The 22691-nt window shown below is 42.0% G+C and overlaps 1 non-coding gene and 3 pseudogenes across 1 annotated transcript; all 4 read right to left on the bottom strand.

Annotated features, from left to right (window-relative positions):
- Nucleotides 1–8007: 8007 nt before the first annotated feature.
- On the bottom strand, nt 8008–8127 carry LOC141269735 (5S ribosomal RNA; annotated as a pseudogene).
- Nucleotides 8128–8748: 621 nt separating this feature from the next.
- On the bottom strand, nt 8749–8867 carry LOC141266404 (5S ribosomal RNA). Its single transcript, XR_012320442.1, has one exon. It is a non-coding gene; the product is annotated as a 5S ribosomal RNA (ribosomal RNA).
- A 941-nt stretch (nt 8868–9808) lies between these two features.
- Nucleotides 9809–9928, bottom strand: LOC141269897 (5S ribosomal RNA; annotated as a pseudogene).
- Nucleotides 9929–11585: 1657 nt separating this feature from the next.
- Nucleotides 11586–11705, bottom strand: LOC141270204 (5S ribosomal RNA; annotated as a pseudogene).
- Nucleotides 11706–22691: the final 10986 nt, after the last annotated feature.

The raw sequence follows: 22691 nt of genomic DNA, 5'->3' as shown, positions 1-22691 counted from the left end.
CCCCCAAAATCCTTTTTTATTGCTTTTGACATCTCTTGCAAGCCTTAACTCATTGTCAGCTTTAGCTAACCTGATACGTGCCCTGCTGGATCTGCAGACTGCATTATAATCTTCTTTAGATATGCCTCCCTCTTTCCATTTAATAAACATTTCTTTCTTTCTTTTTAGCATGTGTTTAAGTTCTGTGTTCATCCATCCTGGTTTCCTTAAATGCTTCCCATTCTTCCTACTTTTCGGGATTGTTAACGATTGTGCTTTGAGAATCTCATTTTTAAAAATTTCCCATCCTTCCTGGACATTTTTGTCCTTAAGGACATCCAGCCATTGGATCCCTCCTATTCTCTTTCTGAGTGTCTTAAAATCTGCCTTTCTAAAATCTAACCTTGAAGTTTGAGTCTTCACATGTCTTCCTCCTCTAGTTATCCAAAATTCTATAATAGCATGATCGCTGCCTCCTAGGGTCCCAGCCACCTTTACCTCCTCAACCATTTCCTCCCTGTTTATAAGGATTAGATCCAAAGTAGCAGATCCACTTGTTTTCTCCCCTACAAGATAAAGTTGTCAGCAAGAGAGGATAAGAATTTGCTTGACCTGTTAGTTTTACTTGACAGAGATTCCCAACAAATGTCTGGATAGTTGAAATCTCCCATGACCACTACGTCATATTTTTTGGAGAACTTGGTCATTTGATACATAAAGAGTTCATCCATATCTTCAGCTTGCCCAGGTGGCCTCTAGTAAATGCCTACAATGGTGTCCTTTCCGTTGTTCTCTCCTTGTATTCTTACCCAAACAGTTTCCACAGAACTCCCAGTCTCTGAAGCTTCAATCTCTGTGCAGATATACGCTTTTCTAACATACAATGCAACACCTCCTCCTCGTTTATCAAGTCTGTTTCTTGCAAATAAGTTGTATCCTTTTAGCCTTTTATTCCAATCGTGTATCGTCCCACCAAGTTTCAGTGATTCCAATGACATCATATTCCTTTTCCTGCGTTAGTAGTTCCAATTCTCCTTGTTTGTTGCGCATGCTTTGTGCATTTGTATAAAAACATTTTAGTTTGTGATTGGTTTCTCTTCCTCCCATATTTTTATTATTTAAATTGTTTTGTCTTTGTTCTTCCTTTCCACTTCCAGTAGCAGAGATCTCAATAGTATTTGTCAGCTGTATGGCTTTTTCTGGCCTTTTGCTTCCCTTCCCACATTGTTCTAGTTTAAAGCTCTTCTGATGAGTGTAGCAAGGCGACTTCCAAATACATGTTTTCCAGTCTTCGTAAGGTGCACCCCATCTCTAGCAAGTAGTCCATCGTATAGGTAATTCATTCCGTGATCCAGAAATCCAAATCCTTGTTGACAGCACCATCGACGTAGCCAGTTGTTCACCTGTAGAATCTTATTCCACCTCATTGTTCCATGGCCATCCACTGGGAGGATGGATGAGAAGACCACCTGCGCTCCCAATTCTTTCACTTTCTTGCCTAAGTCTTCAAAGTCACTGCAGATGGTTTCCAGGTCCTTTCTTGCCGTGTCATTTGTCCCCACATGTAGTAGCAGGAATGGGTAGTGATCTGTAGGTCTGAAGAATCTTGATATCCTGTCAGACACATCGTTAATTTTTGCTCCTGGAAGACAGCACATTTCTCTTGAGGTTATGTCTGGTCTGCAGATAGCGGCCTCTGTTCCTCTTAACAGGGAATCCCCCATGACCACCACTCTCCGTTTTTTCTTCACAACATTCTTCTTTTTCCATCCAGGAGGATTCTGAGGGCTTACAAGGTTATTCATTGCTGGCAAAGTCTTATTTTGCTGTATTTTTTCATGGTTCTCCTGCGTGAGAGCCTGGTACTGGTTCCTGAGCAGTATCTGTGCTGACTGCCTCTCGATCCTCCTGCTTCTGTGGGTCACATGCTTCCATTCCTCTGTTTCGTCAGGTGCAGTTCGAATTTCTTCTCTTTCTGAATCATGAAGAGATAATTCTGCTCTGTATAAGAACTCTTCACCTTCCTTAATGATTTTCAAGGTAGTTAACCTCTCTTCTAGATTTCGCAACTTTTCCTCCAACAGGGACACAAGCTTGCATTTCTGGCATGTGAAGTTTGGCTTTTCCACTGGCAAGTCTGTGAACATGTAGCAGGATATGCAGCTCACCAAATAGCTCCTGGACTCTTCCATGTTCTTATTGTTAATGTTCTGAAAACAGTGAAAAAAGCTTAAAAAAAAAGCTTTACCGATGTCCTCTTTTCAGCTCCAACAGCCAAAATCCAGTGTTCTTTGAGCTCGCGGAGACTCTTCACTTACCCCAAAATGCATTGGGAATATGCAAATTATCTCCTCAGGACTCCTCCCCTGGTTTACCGATGTCCTCTTTTCAGCTCCAACAGCCAAAATCCAGTGTTCTTTGAGCTCGCGGAGACTCTTCACTTACCCCAAAATGCAGTGGGAATATGCAAATTATCTCCTCAGGACTCCTCCCCTGGTTTACCGATGTCCTCTTTTCAGCTCCAACAGCCAAAATCCAGTATATAAATATAAAGATATTCAATTGATATGGCAATGCGCATTAATAAATTGGGATACAACAATTTTGGGTTAAATATATATATATATCTAAAACTTCATATGTGGAATGTTTGAGTTGAACAGATCTGTGAATGTCAGAGTGAAGGTGACAGATGAGTAAATCAGCAGCTGCTAAGTGTGATTGATATGACAGAGGCCTCGTATGTTTGTATGTTTGAAAAAAAAAATGTTTCTTTATGTGAAGGTACAAAAATATATTTAATTCTGAGGAAATTATAATACATAATTAGGTATTACAGTGCCTACAAGTAGTATTCAACCCCCTGCAGATTTAGGTGGTTGACACATGCGGAATTAACTTGGCATTGTGACATTTGTACTGTAGATCAGCCTGGAAGTGGGAAATGCACTGCAGCAACTTTTTTTTTGTTTTTTTGTTTTTTTAAAACATTAAAAGTTAATTCAGAGTGTCATTTATTATTCAACCCCTCAAACCACAAGAATTCTGTTTGTTCCCCCTAAAGTATTAAGAAGTAGTTCAGGCACCAAGAATAATGAGCTTCACATGTGTGGATTAAAGATCTCTTTTGCCAGCCTTTTCTGACTATTTAAGACCCTCCCCAAACTTGTGAACAGCACTCAGACATGGTCAACATGGGAAAGACAAAAGAGCATTCCAAGGCCATCAGAGACAAGATCGTGGAGGGTCACAAGGCTGGCAAGGGGTACAAAACCCTTTCCAAGGAGTTGGGCCTACCTGTCTCCACTGTTGGGAGCATCATCCGTAAGTGGAAGGCTTATGGAACTACTGTTAGCCTTCCACGGCCTGGACAGCCTTTGAAAGTGTCCTCCCGTGCCGAGGCCAGGATTGTCCGAAGAGTCAAGGCTAACCCAAGGACAACAAGGAAGGAGCTCCGGGAAGATCTCATGGCAGTGGGGACATTGGTTTCAGTCAATACCATAAGTAACGTACTCCACCGCAATGGTCTCCGTTCCAGACGAGCCCGTAAGGTACCTTTACTTTCAAAGCGTCATGTCAAGGCTCGTCTACAGTTTGCTCATGATCACTTGGAGGACTCTGAGACAGACTGGTTCAAGGTTCTATGGTCTGATGAGACCAAGATCGAGATCTTTGGTGCCAACCACACACGTGACGTTTGGAGACTGGATGGCACTGCATATGACCCCAAGAATACCATCCCTACAGTCAAGCATGGTGGTGGCAGCATCATGCTGTGGGGCTGTTTCTCTGCCAAGGGGCCTGGCCATCTGGTCCGCATCCATGGGAAGATGGATAGCACGGCCTACCTGGAGATTTTGGCCAAGAACCTCCGCTCCTCCATCAAGGATCTTAAGATGGATCATAATTTCATCTTCCAACAAGACAACGACCCAAAGCACACAGCCAAGAAAACCAAGGCCTGGTTCAAGAGGGAAAAAGTCAAGGTGTTAGAGTGGCCTAGTCAGTCTCCTGACCTTAACCCAATTGAAAACTTGTGGAAGGAGCTCAAGAATAAAGTCCACATGAGACACCCAAAGAACCTAGATAACTTGGAGAAGATCTGCATGGAGGAGTGGGCCAAGATAACTCCACAGACCTGTGCCGGCCTGATCAGGTCTTATAAAAGACGATTATTAGCTGTAATTGCAAACAAGGGTTATTCCACAAAATATTAAACATAGAGGTTGAATAATAATTGACCCACACTTTTATGTTTAAAATTTAATAAAATTCAACTGAGCAACATAACTTTTTGGTTTGTAAGATTTATGCTTCTGTTCACAAAACCTACTCTCGTTTGCAGTTTGAAGGCTCTAACTTATTTGCATCTTATCAAGCCAGCTAAATCTGCAGGGGGTTGAATACTACTTGTAGGCACTGTATCTACATGTATATATTTCTATATTTCTTTAATAATTATTATTTCTTGATTTAACTAATAGTGGATAAGGGCAACCACACATCAAAATGGTTTACAAAGCAAATTTATATTTAGAATAATTTTCCACATGATAATATTCTTGAATAACTATAATATTATTTTTAATGGTTACCTAAATAGGTACACACTTCTCTTTAGTCAAATCTATGCTACTCATCGATATGAAATTTATGCACAATATTTCTAGAAGAGTAATTATTTTTAATTTGGTTCTGATATATACATAAATTTTATAAAATAATATTTTTGGTATTAAGGGAGAAAATGTGTTTTTGATCCTGATTACATAATCACTTTTGATCAATACTTATTTTCCACACATTTTAATAAAGAAGAAATAATAATAAGGTACTATGGTATAATTAAGAAGGGTATTACATGCAAAGTTGCATAATTTAATATTTTTTGGTGGTACAAGGTTATGACAAATATGAAATCATCCAGATAATGGAGATATAAGGGTATTTTTTATGGAGAATATAATTACTCTGCATTTGTCATTAAAATTTAAAGGCCTTATTTTTATTTTTATTCTTATTTTTACTCTTAATTTTATTTTTCATTTTTAAAATTTTATTCTTACTTTATACTTCTTATTTTTCTATTTTTTCATTTTTTAATTCTCATTTGATTTTATTTCAGTTCAATATCTCAATTGAGAAAACACATTCATATTTAATAAAGTAATGTCTAATACAAGAGTATTGCTTCATTAAATATATATTGCTAAAGAAAAAAATGTTTACATTTTCTGAGTAAACACAATTCATTCATTCATTTATTCATTCATTCATTCATTCATACATTCATATATTTATTCATTTTGGTTCAGGAGTATACATTCTTTGATATTATTGGTTTAATAAAGATATAAAAACTTGTTTTTTCAAAATACACTGACACCTATGGGTTGGAAAAGGTAATTACACCTATGACATAAAAATGTTCTATCATATGGAGAACTTGATTGATAATGAATTATTATCTATTATTGTTTATTATTCCAAACATTATTTATTTTAATATTTTGATAATAATTAGATGGATATTACTGATTGCTATGGTACGCTGTGATATTATAGGTTAGGAAAAACTGCCAGATTTGGTATCAGATTAGGGAATGAAGACTTCAATCGAGACATCGCAATTATGAATTCTATCTTAATAAAGTGTTATAATAGACTGTGTCCATTACATACAATACAATTCACACCACTGATCACCAGGACGACAGAGGACGATGATCCTATATGTACTGTGTTGTGTTTAAGTTTTATCACGTTCCAGTGGTTTCTTATCACCTGCAACGCTTCAATGAAAGCTGGTGAACAGGTAATACCTGGCATATGTGTCCTGTATATAAAGTACTGAGTACTGGTTATGGTGCTATATAAAGCAGGAAAGTGTAAAGTTAACCCTTGCTTTACTGACCAAAGACGTCACATCTGTTCCAAAAGTGACACGAGACCAGTGCGGACACACGGAAGATTCCAAAGACGATCCAACGTAAGTCCAGGTGACACTGCACAGATATTAAAGCTACATTTCATCCATGGACTCTGTTTTCTTATCAACTGACATACATGATCTTTCTAATAAAGAGTACAGTTTATGGACTGAACAATAATGAACACAATTATGGACTGTACAATATCTACATGCTGTAATTTATTTCAAAGGAGTTTTCATCTAAAGACTGTGTTATAAAAGAACCAAGAAGAAGACGAGACGACGACCCGATGACATCAGATGATGACGATTGAACCCGCGATTGCTTCAATTTAGATATAGGGAAGTATAATTATACATATTAAATGAATATTAGTCACGCCTTACCATAACATGAATTCACATTATTATATAACAATAATCCGATATTGATACTATTATTACTATTATTATTATGGAAATTTAATGATATTGCCAAGGAAGAAGGAAAGAAAAAATGATTGATGAATGTATCTTCTTTTGAGAAATTTCAGTTAAAGTCCTTTTATTCTCAAAAAAGGGGGAAATGTTAAATGGTTAATTATGGAAATTCATTTGGAATGTTAATCGATAATCATTTTTCTGAGTTCTATGCCTCAGCCATCGTGTCTAGTTGACATGCGCTATTTGTGTGTGTATTTTTGGTTCACTACCATATGTAGAACAGGTGTCCATACGACTGGCTATAAAAGCCCATGGTACAGAAAGGGGGGGCTCTCTTGCTGTGCCCACCCCACAAAACACAGAATCTTCATGCTGAGAAGCAGATGACATGTAGGCCTGGACACATGCTGGACAAAGACATGATTTACCAGCCAGGATCCAAGGAAACATGGGTGAAACTCAACAAATAAGCTAATTATGGACAAATGGACAATTACTTTATAACTAATTATGGTATGTACCTGCTGCAATCTGATTCTTTTTAATGAACAATCCAAGAATAAATAGATACATTTTTTTATAAGAATATCGTGATATTGATACTTTGAGAAGTCCTCAGTAGAAAAAAATAATACAGGAAGCGTATTATTTTACATTCTCCCATCCAAGTACTAACCAGGCCCAACCCTGCTTAGCTTCCAAGATCAGATGAGATCGGACGTGTTCAGGGTGGTGTGGCCGTAGGCAAAGACAAGCTTCTCACTTGCTGCTTTTCTACTTTGACGTCTGGCTGCCGGCTGCCCTTTCCAGTGCTCAGCAAGACCAGGTCCTTTTGTGCTTTCCCTTCTCTTCAATTTTTTTGCTGGCTTCCTTAAAAGGTCTTGTAGACACAACGCCCCACTCAGAGCCGCTGAGCTCACTGATCGGCTGCAGCGCTGTCGACGGAACGTCAGCTTCACAGCCAATGCCACAGGCCGGGAGCAGAGGCGAGACTCACCGGTAGGGTGAGTAGAGCGCGGTTAGTTGCTTTCTAATAGGCTGCAGCCGGGGATTAACTTTTAATGAAAGGGAACAATCCCTTTGACTGTCTGCAGCGCGCCACACCTAGGAAGCGCACTCTCACACACAAGCCAGCATGCACACGTGCTCGCACGTGACAACACCCCCTATCTGCCCCTACAACCTCTCCGTCACCATGCGTCAGACTCTCCTGCCTGTTTTATGATTTCAGGGCCCTATCAGGAATCACCCCTCCCCAATTCCTTCCGCACCTTCCTTGCCTTCCTTGCACTGAGGTTAGCTCTTTGGCAGCCGTCTGGCTTGGTTACACAAGCTTCTTTGCAGAGATACATGTTACTTCTGCTGGCACTCGCTAGGCGGCAGGCATCCAAAACCTTCCCTGGGCACCTGTTGAAAGCCTGGCCCCTTCACGGCCCCGGGTGCTTTTAACGCTATCATTTCCACACAGCGAGCTGCGGAGTCAATAAGCACTCCTAGCCGTGGCAAGGAGCTCGGTGTCAGGCCTGAGTGAAGGCGGCGGGGTAGTGTACTTAGCTGCCAACTGGCTCAGAGGCCTTGGGGCTTCCATCATCTAAGTTACTTAAGGTCGGTGTATGGCAAGGCGCCGTTCCATGCTTGCCAAGCTGGGCAGTAGGGCAAAACGTCATCAAAATGGTCTACAGCACCCGGTGTTCCCAGGAGGTCTCCCATCCAAGTACTGTCTGAGCCCACCCCTGCTTTGCTTTCGTGATCAGACAAGATCGGGCGTATCCAAGGTGGTATGGCCAGTAGACGCTGCTCGATCTATGGCCCGGCCAGCCTTTCTCAGGATCGCTTGGTGGCGAGCAATCTGGCCGTGACGGGGCGGGCTCCGAAGGGTCCATGCAAAGGCTGTGCCGTCCCTACAGGTGTGGTTTGTTTAGCAGTGATTCACCCGCCGCATCAGGTGTCTTCAAAAATGTCTCGGCGCAGGGTCTCCTGCAGGTTAAACCCTTCATCGCGGTAATGTGACAGAAAGAGCAAGCTGGACCCGTAACTTGGGGGCGGAGCGAGACGTCCAGGGGAGAATGAAGGAAGAGGGTGAGATGGTTGCCAGTGACTTTGAGCTGTTCTTCAGGGGGGAGGGTCGTGTTGCCTGCAAAGGTCTTCTGCTTGGGGTTACCGGTGGTTGCCTCCAGCCACGCGGGAGACGCTGGTCCTCGTGAAAAGGAGCCTAGTATTAAAAGTAAAGAAGCAACAATGCTGGAGGCCCACGGTGATCAGAAGGATGCTGGTATTTTGCAGAGATGAAATAGCGCAAGAGAGAAAGGAAATGAAAAAAAGAAAAGAGAATGAATGTGTGCACTTGTGAAAGGGAATGGAAAAAAGGCATAGAAGAGAGTGCCCCCTGCTGGTGGAAGGAAGGAAAAAGCAGAAGCCTACAGCACCTGGTATTCCCAGGTGGTCTCCCATCCAAGTACTAACCAGGCCTGACCCTGCTTAGCTTCCAAGATCAGACAAGATCGGGTGTGTTCAGGGTGGTGTGGCCGTAGGCAGATACAAGCCTCTCACTTGCTGCTTTTCTACTTTGACGTCTGGCTGCCGGCTGCCCTTTCCAGTGCTCAGCAAGACCAGGTCCTTTTGTGCTTTCCCTTCTCTTCAATTTTTTTGCTGGCTTCCTTAAAAGGTCTTGTGGACACAACGCCCCATTCAGAGCCGCTGAGCTCACTGATCGACTGCAGCGCTGTCGACGGAACGTCAGCATCACGGCCAATGCCACAGGCCGGGAGCAGAGGCGAGACTCACCTGTAGACCCGGGTAGGGTGAGTAGAGCGCGGTTAGTTGCTTTCTAATAGCCTGCAGCCGGGGATTAACTTTTAATGAAAGGGAACAATCCCTTTGACTGTCTGCAGCGTGCCACACCAAGGAAGCGCACTCTCACACACAAGCCATCATACACACGTGCTCGCACGTGACAACACCCCCTATCTGCCCCTACAACCTCTCCATCACCATGCGTCAGACTCTCCTGCCTGTTTTATGATTTCAGGGCCCTAGCAGGAATCACCCCCCCCTCCCCAATTCCTTCCGCACCTTCCTTGCCTTCCTTGCACTGAGGTTAGCTCTTTGTCAGCCGTCTGGCTTGGTTACACAAGCTTCTTTGCAGAGAAACATGTTACTTCTGCTGGCCCTTGCTAGGCGGCCGGCATCCAAAACCTTCCCTGGGCACCTGCTGAAAGCCTGGCCCCTTCACGGCCCCGGGTGCTTTTAACGCCATCATTTCCACACAGCGAGCTGCGGAGTCAATAAGCACTCCTAGCCGTGGCAAGGAGCTCGGTGTCAGGCCTGCGTGAAGGCAGCGGGGTAGCGTACTTAGCTGCCAACTGGCTCAGAGGCCTTGGGGCTTCCATCATCTAAGTTACTTAAGGTCGGTGTCCGGCAAGGAGCCGTTCCATGCTAGCCGAGCTGGGCAGTAGGGCAAAACGTCATCAAAATGGTCTACAGCACCCGGTGTACCCAGGAGATCTCCCATCCAAGTACTGTCTGAGCCCAGCCCTGCTTTGCTTCTGAGATCAGACAAGATCGGGCGTATCCAAGGTGGTATGGCCAGTAGACGCTGCTCGATCCATCGCCCGGCTAGCCTTTCTCAGGATCGCTTGGTGGCGAGCAATCTGGCCGTGACGGGGCGGGCTCCGAAGGGTCCATGCAAAGGCTGTGCCGTCCCTACAAGTGTGGTTTGTTTAGCAGTGATTCACCCGCCGCATCAGGTGTCTTCAAAAATGTCTCGGCGCAGGGTCTCCTGCAGGCTAAACCCTTCATCGCGTTAATGTGACAGAAAGAGCAAGCTGGACACGTAACTTGGGGGCGGAGCGAGACGTCCACGGGTGAAAGAAGGAAGAGGGTGAGATGGTTGCCAGTGACTTTGAGCTGCTCTTCAGGGGGGAGGGTCGTGTTGCCTGCAAAGGTCTTCTGCTTGGGGTTACCGGTGGTTGCCTCCAGCCACGCGGGAGACGCTGGTCCTAGTATTAAAAGTAAAGAAGCAACAATGCTGGAGGCCCACGGTGATCAGAAGGATGCTGGTATTTTGCAGAGATGAAATAGCGCAAGAGAGAAAGCAAATGAAAAAAAGAAAAGAGAATGAATGTGTGCACTTGTGAAAGGGAATGGAAAAAAGGCACAGAGGAGAGTGCCGCCTGCTGGTGGAAGGAAAGAAAAGGCAAAAGCCTACTGCACCTGGTATTCCTAGGCAGTCTCCCATCCAAGTACTAACCAGGCCTGACCCTGGTTAGCTTCCAAGATGAGATGAGACCAGGCTTGTTCAGGGTGGTGTGGCCTTAGGGACAGGCAAGCCTCTCACTTGCTGCTTTTGTACTTTGAAGTTCGGCTGCTGGCTGCCCTCTCCAGTGCTCAGCAAGACCAGGTCCTTTTGTGTTTTCCCTTCTCTTCAATTTTTTTACTGACTTCCTTAAAAGGTCTTGTAGACAGAAGGCCCCACTCAGAGCCGCTGAGCTCACTGATCGGCTGCAGCGCTGTCAACGGAACGTCGGCTTCACGGCCAATGCCACAGGCCGGGAGCAGAGGCGAGACTCACCGGTAGACCCGGGTAGGGTGAGTAGAGCGCGGTTAGTTGCTTTCTAATAGCCTGCAGCCGGGGATTAACTTTTAATGAAAGGGAACAATCCCTTTGACTGTCTGCAGCGCGCCACACCTAGGAAGCGCACTCTCACACACAAGAGAGCATGCACACGTGCTCGCACTTGACAACAACCCCTATCTGCCCCTACAACCTCTCCGTCACCATGCGTCAGACTCTCTTGCCTGTTTTATGATTTCTGGGCCCTAGCAGGAATCACCCCCCCCCTTCCCCAATTCCTTCCGCACCTTCCCTGCCTTCCTTGCACTGAGGTTAGCTCTTTGTCAGCCGTCTGGCTTGGTTACACAAGCTTCTTTGCAGAGAAATATGTTACTTCTGCTGGCCCTCGCTAGGCGGCCGGCATACAAAACCTTCCCTGGGCACCTGCTGAAAGCCTGGCCCCTTCACGGCGCCGGGTGCTTTTAACGCCATCATTTCCACACGGCGAGCTGCGGAGTCAATAAGCACTCCTAGCCGTGGCAAGGAGCTCGGTGTCAGGCCTGCGTGGTAGCGTACTTAGCTGCCAACTGGCTCAGAGGCCTTGGGGCTTCCATCATCTAAGTTACTTAAGGTCGGTGTCCGGCAAGGCGCCGTTCCATGCTAGCCGAGCTGGGCAGTAGGGCAAAACGTCATCAAAATGGTCTACAGCACCTGGTGTTCCCAGGAGGTCTCCCGTCCAAGAGCTGTCCAAGCCAAGCCCTGCTTTGCTTCCAAGATCAGACGAGATCGGGCGTATGCAAGGTAGTATGGCCAGTAAACGCTGCTCGATCCATTGCCCGGCCATCCTTTCTCAGGATCGCTTGGTGGCGAGCAGTCTGGCCGTGACGGGGCGGGCTCCGAAGGGTGCATGCAAAGGCTGTGCCGTCCCTACAGGTGTGGTTTGTTTAGCAGTGATTCACCCGCCGCATCAGGTGTCTTCAAAAATGGCTCGGCGCAGGGTCTCCTGCAGGCTAAACCCTTCATCGCGGTAATGTGACAGAAAGAGCAAGCTGGACCCGTAACTTGGGGGCGGAGCGAGACGTCCAGGGGTGAATGAAGGAAGAGGGTGAGATGGTTGCCAGTGACTTTGAGCTGCTCTTCAGGGGGGAGGGTCGTGTTGCCTGCAAAGGTCTTCTGCTTGGGGTTACCGGTGGTTGCCTCCAGCCACCCGGGAGACGCTGGTCCTGGTGAAAAGGAGCCTAGTATTAAAAGTAAATAAGCAACAATGCTGGAGGCTCATGGTGATCAGAAGTATGCTGGTATTTTGCAGAGATGAAATAGCGCAAGAGAGAAAGCAAATGAAAAAAAGAAAAGAGAATGAATGTGTGCACTTGTGAAAGGGAATGGAAAAAAGGCATAGAAGAGAGTGCCCCCTGCTGGTGGAAGGAAGAAAAAAGCAAAAGCCTACAGCACCTGGCATTCCCAGGCGGTCTCTGTTAAATGGTTAATTATGGAAATTCATTTGGAATGTTAATCGATAATCATTTTTCTGAGTTCTATGCCTCAGCCATCGTGTCTAGTTGACATGCGCTATTTGTGTGTGTATTTTTGGTTCACTACCATATGTAGAACAGGTGTCCATACGACTGGCTATAAAAGCCCATGGTACAGAAAGGGGGGGCTCTCTTGCTCTGCCCACCCCACAAGACACAGAATCTTCATGCTGAGAAGCAGATGACATGTAGGCCTGGACACATGCTGGACAAAGACATGATTTACCAGCCAGGATCCAAGGAAAGATGGGTGAATCTCAACAATTAAGCTAATTATGGACAAATGGACAATAACTTTATAACTAATTATTGTATGTACCTGCTGCAATCTGATTCTTTTTAATGGACAATCCAAGAGTAAATAGATACATTTTTTTATAAGAATATCGTGATATTGATACTTTGAGAAGTCCTCAGTAGAAAAAAATAATACAGGAAGAGTATTATTTTACAATGGTGAGCCAGCCAGTCCTGTTTTTTTGTTTTTTAAATTAAGTAAGTGAATTTCTTCCGTGAACAAGGGGGAAGTCCTGACGAGCTGAACAGCTGTTGTTCACGTGTCAGTAAATTCACTAGTTTGTCACGAGAAGCAGAAAGGACCTACAGACTGAGGAAAGACAGGAAGCAGAGGTACTAACAAGGAACAGAATCACACAGGAAAAGAATCAGACGAACTGAAGACAGGACGTGCTGATAAAGAGAAGCCAAGGAATCTTAAGGTAAGCAAAATATGGATATAATTTCTTCTTTTGCTAAACAAAGTAATATTAATTTCAAAGTTAATGTAGGAGATGACATAGAAGTTTTGTGGCTCAGTTTATACAAAGAATGTGAATTGCAGAATTTACAGTTAACTTCTAAATTGGTAAATAGAGACAAACAGAAATTGAGAAATATTCTACATTTGGTAGATTTTTTTCATAGTCTTGTGTTAGAGATTTCTAAGCAGGAAAATAGTGTAGAAGTGTCAGATGGTGATACTGATTCTGACTGTAATGTGGAAAATGAACAAGAAGTAAGACACGTGTCTGTAACTGAAGGTGACCTTGGGTCTGACCAAGAGACGGACATACAGAAACCTGACATGGGAGGAGACATGACTGACATACGAGAAACCGACATACTAGGTGATGTGGGAGGAGACGTGAGTGACGTAGGAGGAACGGACGTACAAGAGCCACTAAAAATATCAGAGAATTCTGGAATTACCCAGGCTCAACTCCAAATTAAAATGATGAAAAATTAGCTGAAATTATACAAAATCATGCCAAAATATGATGTCAAAATCCATGCCTGTAGAAATTCAGAGACATTTGAGAGCTTCTCTGATAAGTTTGATTTATCCAATGAGGAGAGGAATCAATTATTTAAAATATGGATTCCTGTGACATTGTCCAGACGTTTACATTTAATGCCCTGAGAAAATGACTCTCCTAATGGATGGGAAAATGATTCGGACAGATTAAGATATTTGATTTATTGTGTGACAAAGGATTTTCCCAACATAGAAGATCTGCAGAAACTAAGGATTGGTAGGAAGGAATGTACATATACATTCATGTCCATATTTGAACGGTTGTACAAAGCTCTCATCAAAAATGGAAAAGTACAACATATGATAACAACTTTTGTACAAAAATTCAAATTCCTAAATTCAGTTTCCCAAGTTATGGCATCACAAAAAAATTAATTATTTGAATGTGCGCAGATGCTGGATTTTGTTAGAAAACATGAGAATCGTGAAAAGAAAATAAATCAAGCTAAATTTATAAAACCAGGAAAGGTAAAATCTTACCAAAAGCCAATATCAAACTCTCCTAGACTGAGTCATCCCCATAGTGAACTCTATCAAATACGCAGAAGATTTCATATATGTTATAAGCCATATCAGCCATTGCAAAGATCCATCTCTCCACAGAATGAGTTAATTCTCAGTCAGAACTGTGATTCTCTAAAAAGGAAAATGGCTGAAACTGATGGACAGAGACAGGTGAGACGACCAACTCACAGTGACGTCATGGAATGTGGACAGAAGAACAGGCAGTTCTCTGAGGTTTTGAAGGATAGAAAAATGTCTTTCCTAAATAGGGCTCTCCTGGAGATATTTGAGAGAGACAGAAGATTTGGTTTAGGGAGTGGCTAAGGAAAAACTGTAATTACAATGTTGTATCAAAATGTAATACAATGTCTCAATATTTATTTATAATCTTATACAGTAAAATTGTAGTTACATAGTTTCTAATAGTTCATATATGCATATATATATATATATATATATATACACTTGTCTAAGTAGAGATTGCGTATAATTGTATTTATATATACGTTTATAAAATATATATATATATATTAATTAATAAATTAGAACTTTATATATATATAAATTTAAGTAGCAATATTTTGAATTACATTAGAACCAACCAATATATGTATAAGATATTTAAATAATTCTGTTTCTGTATGAATTTGATATTTAATTTTATTTTCTTATATTTCCTTAGAGTTTTCATTCCAAAGCAGGATTTGATCAAAGAACTCTAAAATGGATTTATTTCTTTATTCACACAGGAAGTGAAAAAATTGCATGATTTTATGTGTATAACATTTTAAAATAATAACAATATATCTAGTTGAACTATAATATATATGTAATACTTATTAATTCTTTTGTGTTGCTAATATTTTCTGTGCATGAAGTGTTCGTGCAAATTAAAGTCGCTTTACAGCATGACGTGTGACAGCTGCGGCCTTTGAACTTTGAGCTAATAGTATAGGATCCCACTCATTCTATTTTCAACTGATGTAACTTATGACCGGACAGCCAGTGAAAAAAGAATCTAAGACAAGAGTTTTTTCAAGTGTCTGAAATTCCAGTGACTTACTCTCACATTATATAATATGTACTTGGGGAATATTCAAAGAAATATAAAGAATATTCAATTGATATGGCAATGCGCATTAATAAATTGGGATACAACAATTTTGGGTTAAATATATATATATATATATATAAAACTTCATATGTGGAATGTTTGAGTTGAACAGATCTGTGAATGTCAGAGTGAAGGTGACAGATGAGTAAATCAGCAGCTGCTAAGTGTGATTGATGTGACAGAGGCTTCGTATGTTTGTATGTTTGAAAAAATAAAAATGTTTCTTTATGTGAAGGTACAAAAATATATTTAATTCTGAGGAAATTATAATACATAATTAGGTATTATCTACATATATATATTTCTATATTTCTTTAATAATTATTATTTCTTGATTTAACTAATAGTGGATAAGGGCAACCACACATCAAAATGGTTTACAAAGCAAATTTATATTTAGAATAATTTTCCACATGATAATATTCTTGAATAACTATAATATTATTTTTAATAGTTACCTAAATAGGTACACACCTCTCTTTAGTCAAATCTATGCTACTCATCGATATGAAATTTATGCACAATATTTCTAGAAGAATAATTATTTTTAATTTGGTTCTGATATATACATAAATTTTATAAAATAATATTTTTGGTATTAAGGCGGGAAATGTGTTTTTGATCCTGATTACATAATCACTTTTGATCAATACTTATTTTCCACACATTTTAATAAAGAAGAAATAATAATAAGGTACTATGGTATAATTAAGAAGGGTATTACATGCAAAGTTGCATAATTTAATATTTTTTGGTGGTACAAGGTTATGACAAATATGAAATCATCCAGATAATGGAGATATAAGGGTATTTTTTATGGAGATTATAATTACTCTGCATTTGTCATTAAAATTTAAAGGCCTTATTTTTATTTTTATTCTTATTTTTACTCTTAATTTTATTTTTCATTTTTAAAATTTTATTCTTACTTTATACTTCTTATTTTTCTATTTTTTCATTTTTTAATTCTCATTTGATTTTATTTGAGTTCAATATCTCAATTGAGAAAACACATTAATATTTAATAAAGTAATGTCAAATACAAGAGTATTGCTTCATTAAATATATATTGCTAAGGAAAAAAAATGTTTACATTTTCTGAGTAAACACAACAATTCATTCATTCATTTATTCATTCATTCATTCATTCATACATTCATATATTTATTCATTTTGGTTCAGGAGTATACATTCTTTGATATTATTGGTTTAATAAAGATATAAAAACTTGTTTTTTCAAAATACACTGACACCTATGGGTTGGAAAAGGTAATTACACCTATGACATAAAAATGTTCTATCATATGGAGAACTTGATTGATAATGAATTATTATCTATTATTGTTTATTATTCCAAACATAATTTATTTTAACATTTTGATAATAATTAGATGGATATTACTGATTGCTATGGTACGCTGTGATATTATAGGTTAGGAAAAACTGCCAGATTTGGTATCAGATTAGGGAATGAAGACTTCAATCAAGACATCGCAATTATGAATTCTATCTTAATAAAGACTTTTAATTTTTATAAATCAAAGAGATTCTCAAAAGTTACAAGAAGAAGCAACTGATATCCGGACGTCTCAGAAGGTAACAGGTGTGAATGCTGAGTGTTATAATAGACTGTGTCCATTACATACAATACAATTCACACCACTGATCACCTGGACGGCAGAGGACGATGATCCTATATGTACTGTGTTGTGTTCAAGTTTCATCACGTTCCAGTGATTTCTTATTAGAGATGAGCGGTGTTCGACTAGAACTGTTCGCCAATCTCAAATTCGAGCTGTTTTGGGCGGTGTTCGAGTTGTTCGACGAACCAGAACGATTTGCAAAAAATTCGGCTGTTCGAGGTTATGTTCGATAACTGTTCGTGCACCAAAAGCGTGTCCTGCATGTCTGGCGCTATTTAGAGCACCAATCATGCAGGGATTGTCTGCCACTCACTGTAATGCCACAGCCATGGTGGTTGTGGCATTAGAGTGATTGCCCAAATCGATGGGAACTGTGCTCACAGTGAAACATGAAAAGCCGGCAATTCAGCAGCAGTACACCTTTACCCGAAAATTTAGAACCGAAAGAATAGAGCATCACACATAGATTAGATAGATAGAAACATGTCAGTCACATATATAAGAAGTACAGTGACAGTGCTGATTACTGTACTTGTCATTTAGTGTAAAGGATTTATAAATAAAAATATTAGTGTTTTCATGCACCGTCTCTTTAAAAAAGCCGGCCGGCAATTCAGCAGCGGTACCCGACAATTTAGAATAGAAGGAATAGAGAATCACACATAGATTAGATAGATAGAAACATGTCAGTCACATATATAAGAAGTACAGTGACAGTGTTGATTACTGTACTTGCCATTTAGTGTAAAGGATTTATTAAAAAAAATAATAGTGTTTTCATGCACCGTCTCTTTAAAAAAGCCGGCCGGCAATTCAGCATCTGTACCCGACAATTTAGAATGGAAGCAATAGAGCATCACACATAGATTAGATAGATAGAAACATGTCAGTCACATATATATGAAGTACAGTGACAGTGTTGATTACTGTACTTGTCATTTAGTGTTAAAATAAAGGATTTATTTAAAAAAATTTGGCGTGGGATCCCCCATAATTTTAGTCTCTAGCGGAGGTTAAGCAGACGGCTGGGGCAGATGTTTGAAGCCTGGGAAGGGGTAGTACCCACGGAGCTTCCCAGGCTACTAATATCAGCCCCCAGCTGAATGCCTAGCCTTTACTAGTTATTAAAATGGGGGACCCCCCAAAAAATTGACGTGGGGTCCCCCCTATTTTAATAGCTAGCAAAGGCTAGGCAGACAGCTGGGGGCTGATATTAATAGCCCAGGAAGGGTGCCATGAATATTGGCCCCCTCCCAGGCTAGAAACACCAGCCATCAGCCGCCCCAGAAATGGCACATCCATAGGATGCTCCAATTCTGGCACTTAGCCTCGCTCTTCCCACTGCCCTGTAGCGGTGGCAGTGGGGTAATAGGGCTGGGGTTGATGTCAGCTTATAATGCCAGCTGACATCAAGCCCAGGTTAGTAATGGAGAGGCGTCTATAAGACAGCCCCATTACTAACCCCATAGTCAAAGTTAAAAAAAAACACAAACACCCAGAATAAAGTCCTTTAATTGAAATAAAGACACAATTCTTTATTGTTCTAAATTAAACCATACTTACAATCACGCCCTTTCCAGCTGAAGCCAACGATCCCCTGCAATAAAAGAAAAATAATAAAGCAACATAATCCTTACCTTCCCATGGTTCCCACGACAGCTTCAGCTCTGCTACATCGAGATGACAGGCTGGACCGCAGCAGAAAGCTGCCATCCAGCCTGTCATCCTGCAGACACTGAGAAGCGCAGGCTTGCTTGCGCTGCTCAGCGTCTCTCTGTGATGGCATCCAGATGAGCCGAGTTCATGTCCAATGAACTCGGTTCACCTCATGCACGTCACTGACAGCGTGGGAAAATTCTCACGCTGAAGTGGTGAGTGCAGGAGAATTCTCCCACGCTGTCAGTGATGTGCATAAGGTGAGCTCATGTCCAATGAACTCAGCTCACCTCCTGCACGTCACTGACAGCGTAGGAGAATTTCCCTGCACTCAGCGCTTCAGCGTGAGAATTCTCCCACGCTGAAGCGCTGAGTGCAGGAGAATTTTCCCACGCTGTCAGTGACGTGCATAAGGTGAGCTCATGTCCAATGAGCTCAGCTCACCTCCTGCACGTCACTGACAGCGTGGGAGAATTCTCCTGCACTCAGCGCTTCAGTGTGAGAATTCTCCCACGCTGAAGCGCTGAGTGCTTGAGAATTTTCCCACGCTGTCAGTGACGTGCATGAGGTGAGCCGAGATCATTGGACATTAACTCGGCTCATCTGGATGCCCTCACAGAGAGACACTGTGGAGCGCAAGCAAGCCTGCGCTTCTCAGTGTCTGCGGGATGACAGGCTGGATGGCAGCGTTCTGCTGCGGTCCAGCCTGTCATCTCGATGTAGCAGAGCTGAAGCTGTCATGGGAACCATGGAAAGGTAAGGATGATGTTGCTTTATTATTTTTCTTTTATTTCAGGAGATCGTTGGCTTCAGCTGGAATGGGCGTGATGGTAAGTATGGTTTAATTTAGAACAATAAAGAATTGTGTGTTTATTTCAATTAAAGGACTTTTTTCTGGGTGTTGTGTTTTTTTTAAATACTTTACTAGAAATTCATGGTGGTCATGTCTAATATTGGCGTGACCCCATGAATTTCGGGCTTAGGGCCAGCTGATAATGCCAAGCTGGCCCTAACCCCTTTATTACCCAGTGAGCCACCGCATCAGGGCCCTGGATGAGTTGGGTACAGCGCCAGAAGATGGCGCTTCTATGAACGCGCCATTTTCCGGGGTGGCTGCGGACTGCAATTTGCAGCGGGGGTGGCCCAGAAAGCTTGGGCCTCCCTGCGCTGCGGATTCCAGCCCACAGCTGCCTAGTTGTACCTGGCTGGACACAAAAACACTGTCACTGTACTTATTATAAATGTGACTGACATGTTTCTATCTATCTAATCTATGTGTGATGCTCTATCTTTCTGTTCTAAATTGTCGGGTACCGCTGCTGAATTGCCGGCCGGCTTTTTTAAAGAGACAGTGCATGAAAACACTATTATTTTTTTAAATAAATCCTTTACACTAAATGACAAGTGCAGTAACCAACACTGTCACTGTACTTCATATATATGTGACTGACATGTTTCTATCTATCTAATCTATGTGTGATGCTCTATTCCTTCTTGTCTAAATTATCGGGTACCGGTGTATGCCGCTGCTGAATTTGCCGGCCGGCTTTTTTAAAGAGAGTGTCTTCTGAGCAGTTTGTCAGCTTTTGGACACCTTTGCAGGTGTTTTCTATGTGTTTCTATGTGTTTTTGTTTGCCTGCCATTGGTTTTAACGGTGTTCAACGGTGTTCTAAGGTGTTCGACGAACAGTTCGACGAACAGTTCCTCGAACATCCCGGTGTTCGACGAACCGAACCGAACCCGAACACTACAGGGGTGGCTCAACACTATTTCTTATCACCTGCAACGCTTCAATGAAAGCTGGTGAACAGGTAATACCTGGCATATGTGTCCTGTATATAAAGGACTGAGTACTGGTTATGGTGCTATATAAAGCAGGAAAGTGTCAAGTTAACCCTTGCTTTACTGACCAAAGACGTCACATCTGTTCCAAAAGTGACACGAGACCAGTGCGGACACACGGAAGATTCCAAAGACGATCCAACGTAAGTCCAGGTGACACTGCACAGATATTAAAGCTACATTTCATCCATGGACTTTGTTTTCTTATCAACTGACACACATGATCTTTCTAATAAAGAGTACAGTTTATGGACTGAACAATAATGAGCACAATTATGGACTGTACAATATCTACATGCTGTAATTTATTTCAAAGGAGTTTTCATCTAAAGACTGTGTTATAAAAGAACCAAGAAGAAGACGAGACGACGACCCGATGACAGCAGATGATGACGATTGAACCCGCGATTGCTTCAATTTAGATATAGGGAAGTATAATTATACATATTAAATGAATATTAGTCACGGCTTACCATAACATGAATTCACATCATTATATAACAATAATCCGATATTGATACTATTATTACTATTATTATTATTATGGAAATTTAATGATATTGCCAAGGAAGAAGGAAAGAAAAAATGATTGATGAATGTATCTTCTTTTGAGATTTTTCAGTTAAAGTCCTTTTATTCTCAAAAAGGGGGAAATGTTCAATGGTTAATTATGGAAATTCATTTGGAATGTTAATCGATAATCATTTTTCTGAGTTCTATGCCTCAGCCATCGTGTCTAGTTGACATGCGCTATTTGTGTGTGTATTTTTGGTTCACTACCATATGTAGAACAGGTGTCCATACGACTGGCTATAAAAGCCCATGGTACAGAAAGGGGGGGCTCTCTTGCTCTGCCCACCCCAAAAGACACAGAATCTTCATGCTGAGAAGCAGATGACATGTAGGCCTGGACACATGCTGGACAAAGACATGATTTACCAGCCAGGATCCAAGGAAAGATGGGTGAATCTCAACAATTAAACAATTAAGCTAATTATTGACAAATGGACAATTACTTTATAACTAATTATTGTATGTACCTGCTGCAATCTGATTCTTTTTAATGGACAATCCAAGAATGAATAGATACATTTTTTCATAAGAATATCGTGATATTGATACTTTGAGAAGTCGTCAGTAGAAAAAAATAACACAGGAAGAGTATTATTTTACAGTCTCCCATCCAAGTACTAACCAGGCCCGACCCTGCTTAGCTTCCAAGATCAGATGAGATTGGGCGTGTTCAGGGTGGTGTGGCCATAGGCAGAGACATGCCTCTCACTTGCTGCTTTTCTACTTTGACGTCTGGCTGCCGGCTGCCCTTTCCAGTGCTCAGCAAGACCAGGTCCTTTTGTGCTTTCCCTTCTCTTCAATTTTTTTGCTGGCTTCCTTAAAATGTCTTGTAGACACAACGCCTTACTCAGAGCCGCTGAGCTCACTGATCTGCTGCAGCGCTGTAGACGGAACGTCAGCTTCACGGCCAATGCCACAGGCCGGGAGCAGAGGCGAGACTCACCGGTAGACCCGGGTAGGGTGAGTAGAGCGCGGTTAGTTGCTTTCTAATAGCCTGCAGCCGGGGATTAACTTTTAATGAAAGGGAACAATCCCTTTGACTGTCTGCAGCGCGCCACACCTAGGAAGCGCACTCTCACACACAAGCCAGCATGCATACGTGCTCGCACGTGACAACACCCCCTATTTGCCTCTACAACCTCTCCGTCACCATGCGTCAGACTCTCCTGCCTGTTTTATGATTTCAGGGCCCTAGCAGGAATCACCCCCCCCCTCCCTAATTCCTTCCGCACCTTCCTTGCACTGAGGTTAGCTCTTTGTCAGCCGTCTGGCTTGGTTACAAAAGATTCTTTGCAGAGAAACATGTTACTTCTGCTGGCCCTCCCTAGGCGGCCGGCATCCAAAACCTTCCCTTGGCACCTTCTGAAAGCCTGGCCCCTTCACGGCCCCGGGTGCTTTTAACGCCATCATTTCCACACGGCGAGCTGCGGAGTCAATAAGCACTCCTAGCCGTGACAAGGAGCTCGGTGTCAGGCCTGCGTGAAGGCGGCTGGGTAGCGTACTTAGCTGCCAACTGGCTCAGAGGCCTTGGGGCTTCCATCTTCTAAGTTACTTAAGGTCGGTGTCCGGCAAGGCGCCGTTCCATGCTAGCCGAGCTGGGCAGTAGGGCAAAACATCATCAAAAT

This window comes from Phyllobates terribilis, unplaced genomic scaffold (assembly GCF_046119375.1).
Source record: "Phyllobates terribilis strain yellow unplaced genomic scaffold, ASM4611937v1 Scaffold_4__5_contigs__length_816908805, whole genome shotgun sequence".
Taxonomy (NCBI): domain Eukaryota; kingdom Metazoa; phylum Chordata; class Amphibia; order Anura; family Dendrobatidae; genus Phyllobates; species Phyllobates terribilis.
Note: the sequence above shows the minus strand (reverse complement) of the source record. Positions and strands in the feature narration are given on the sequence as shown.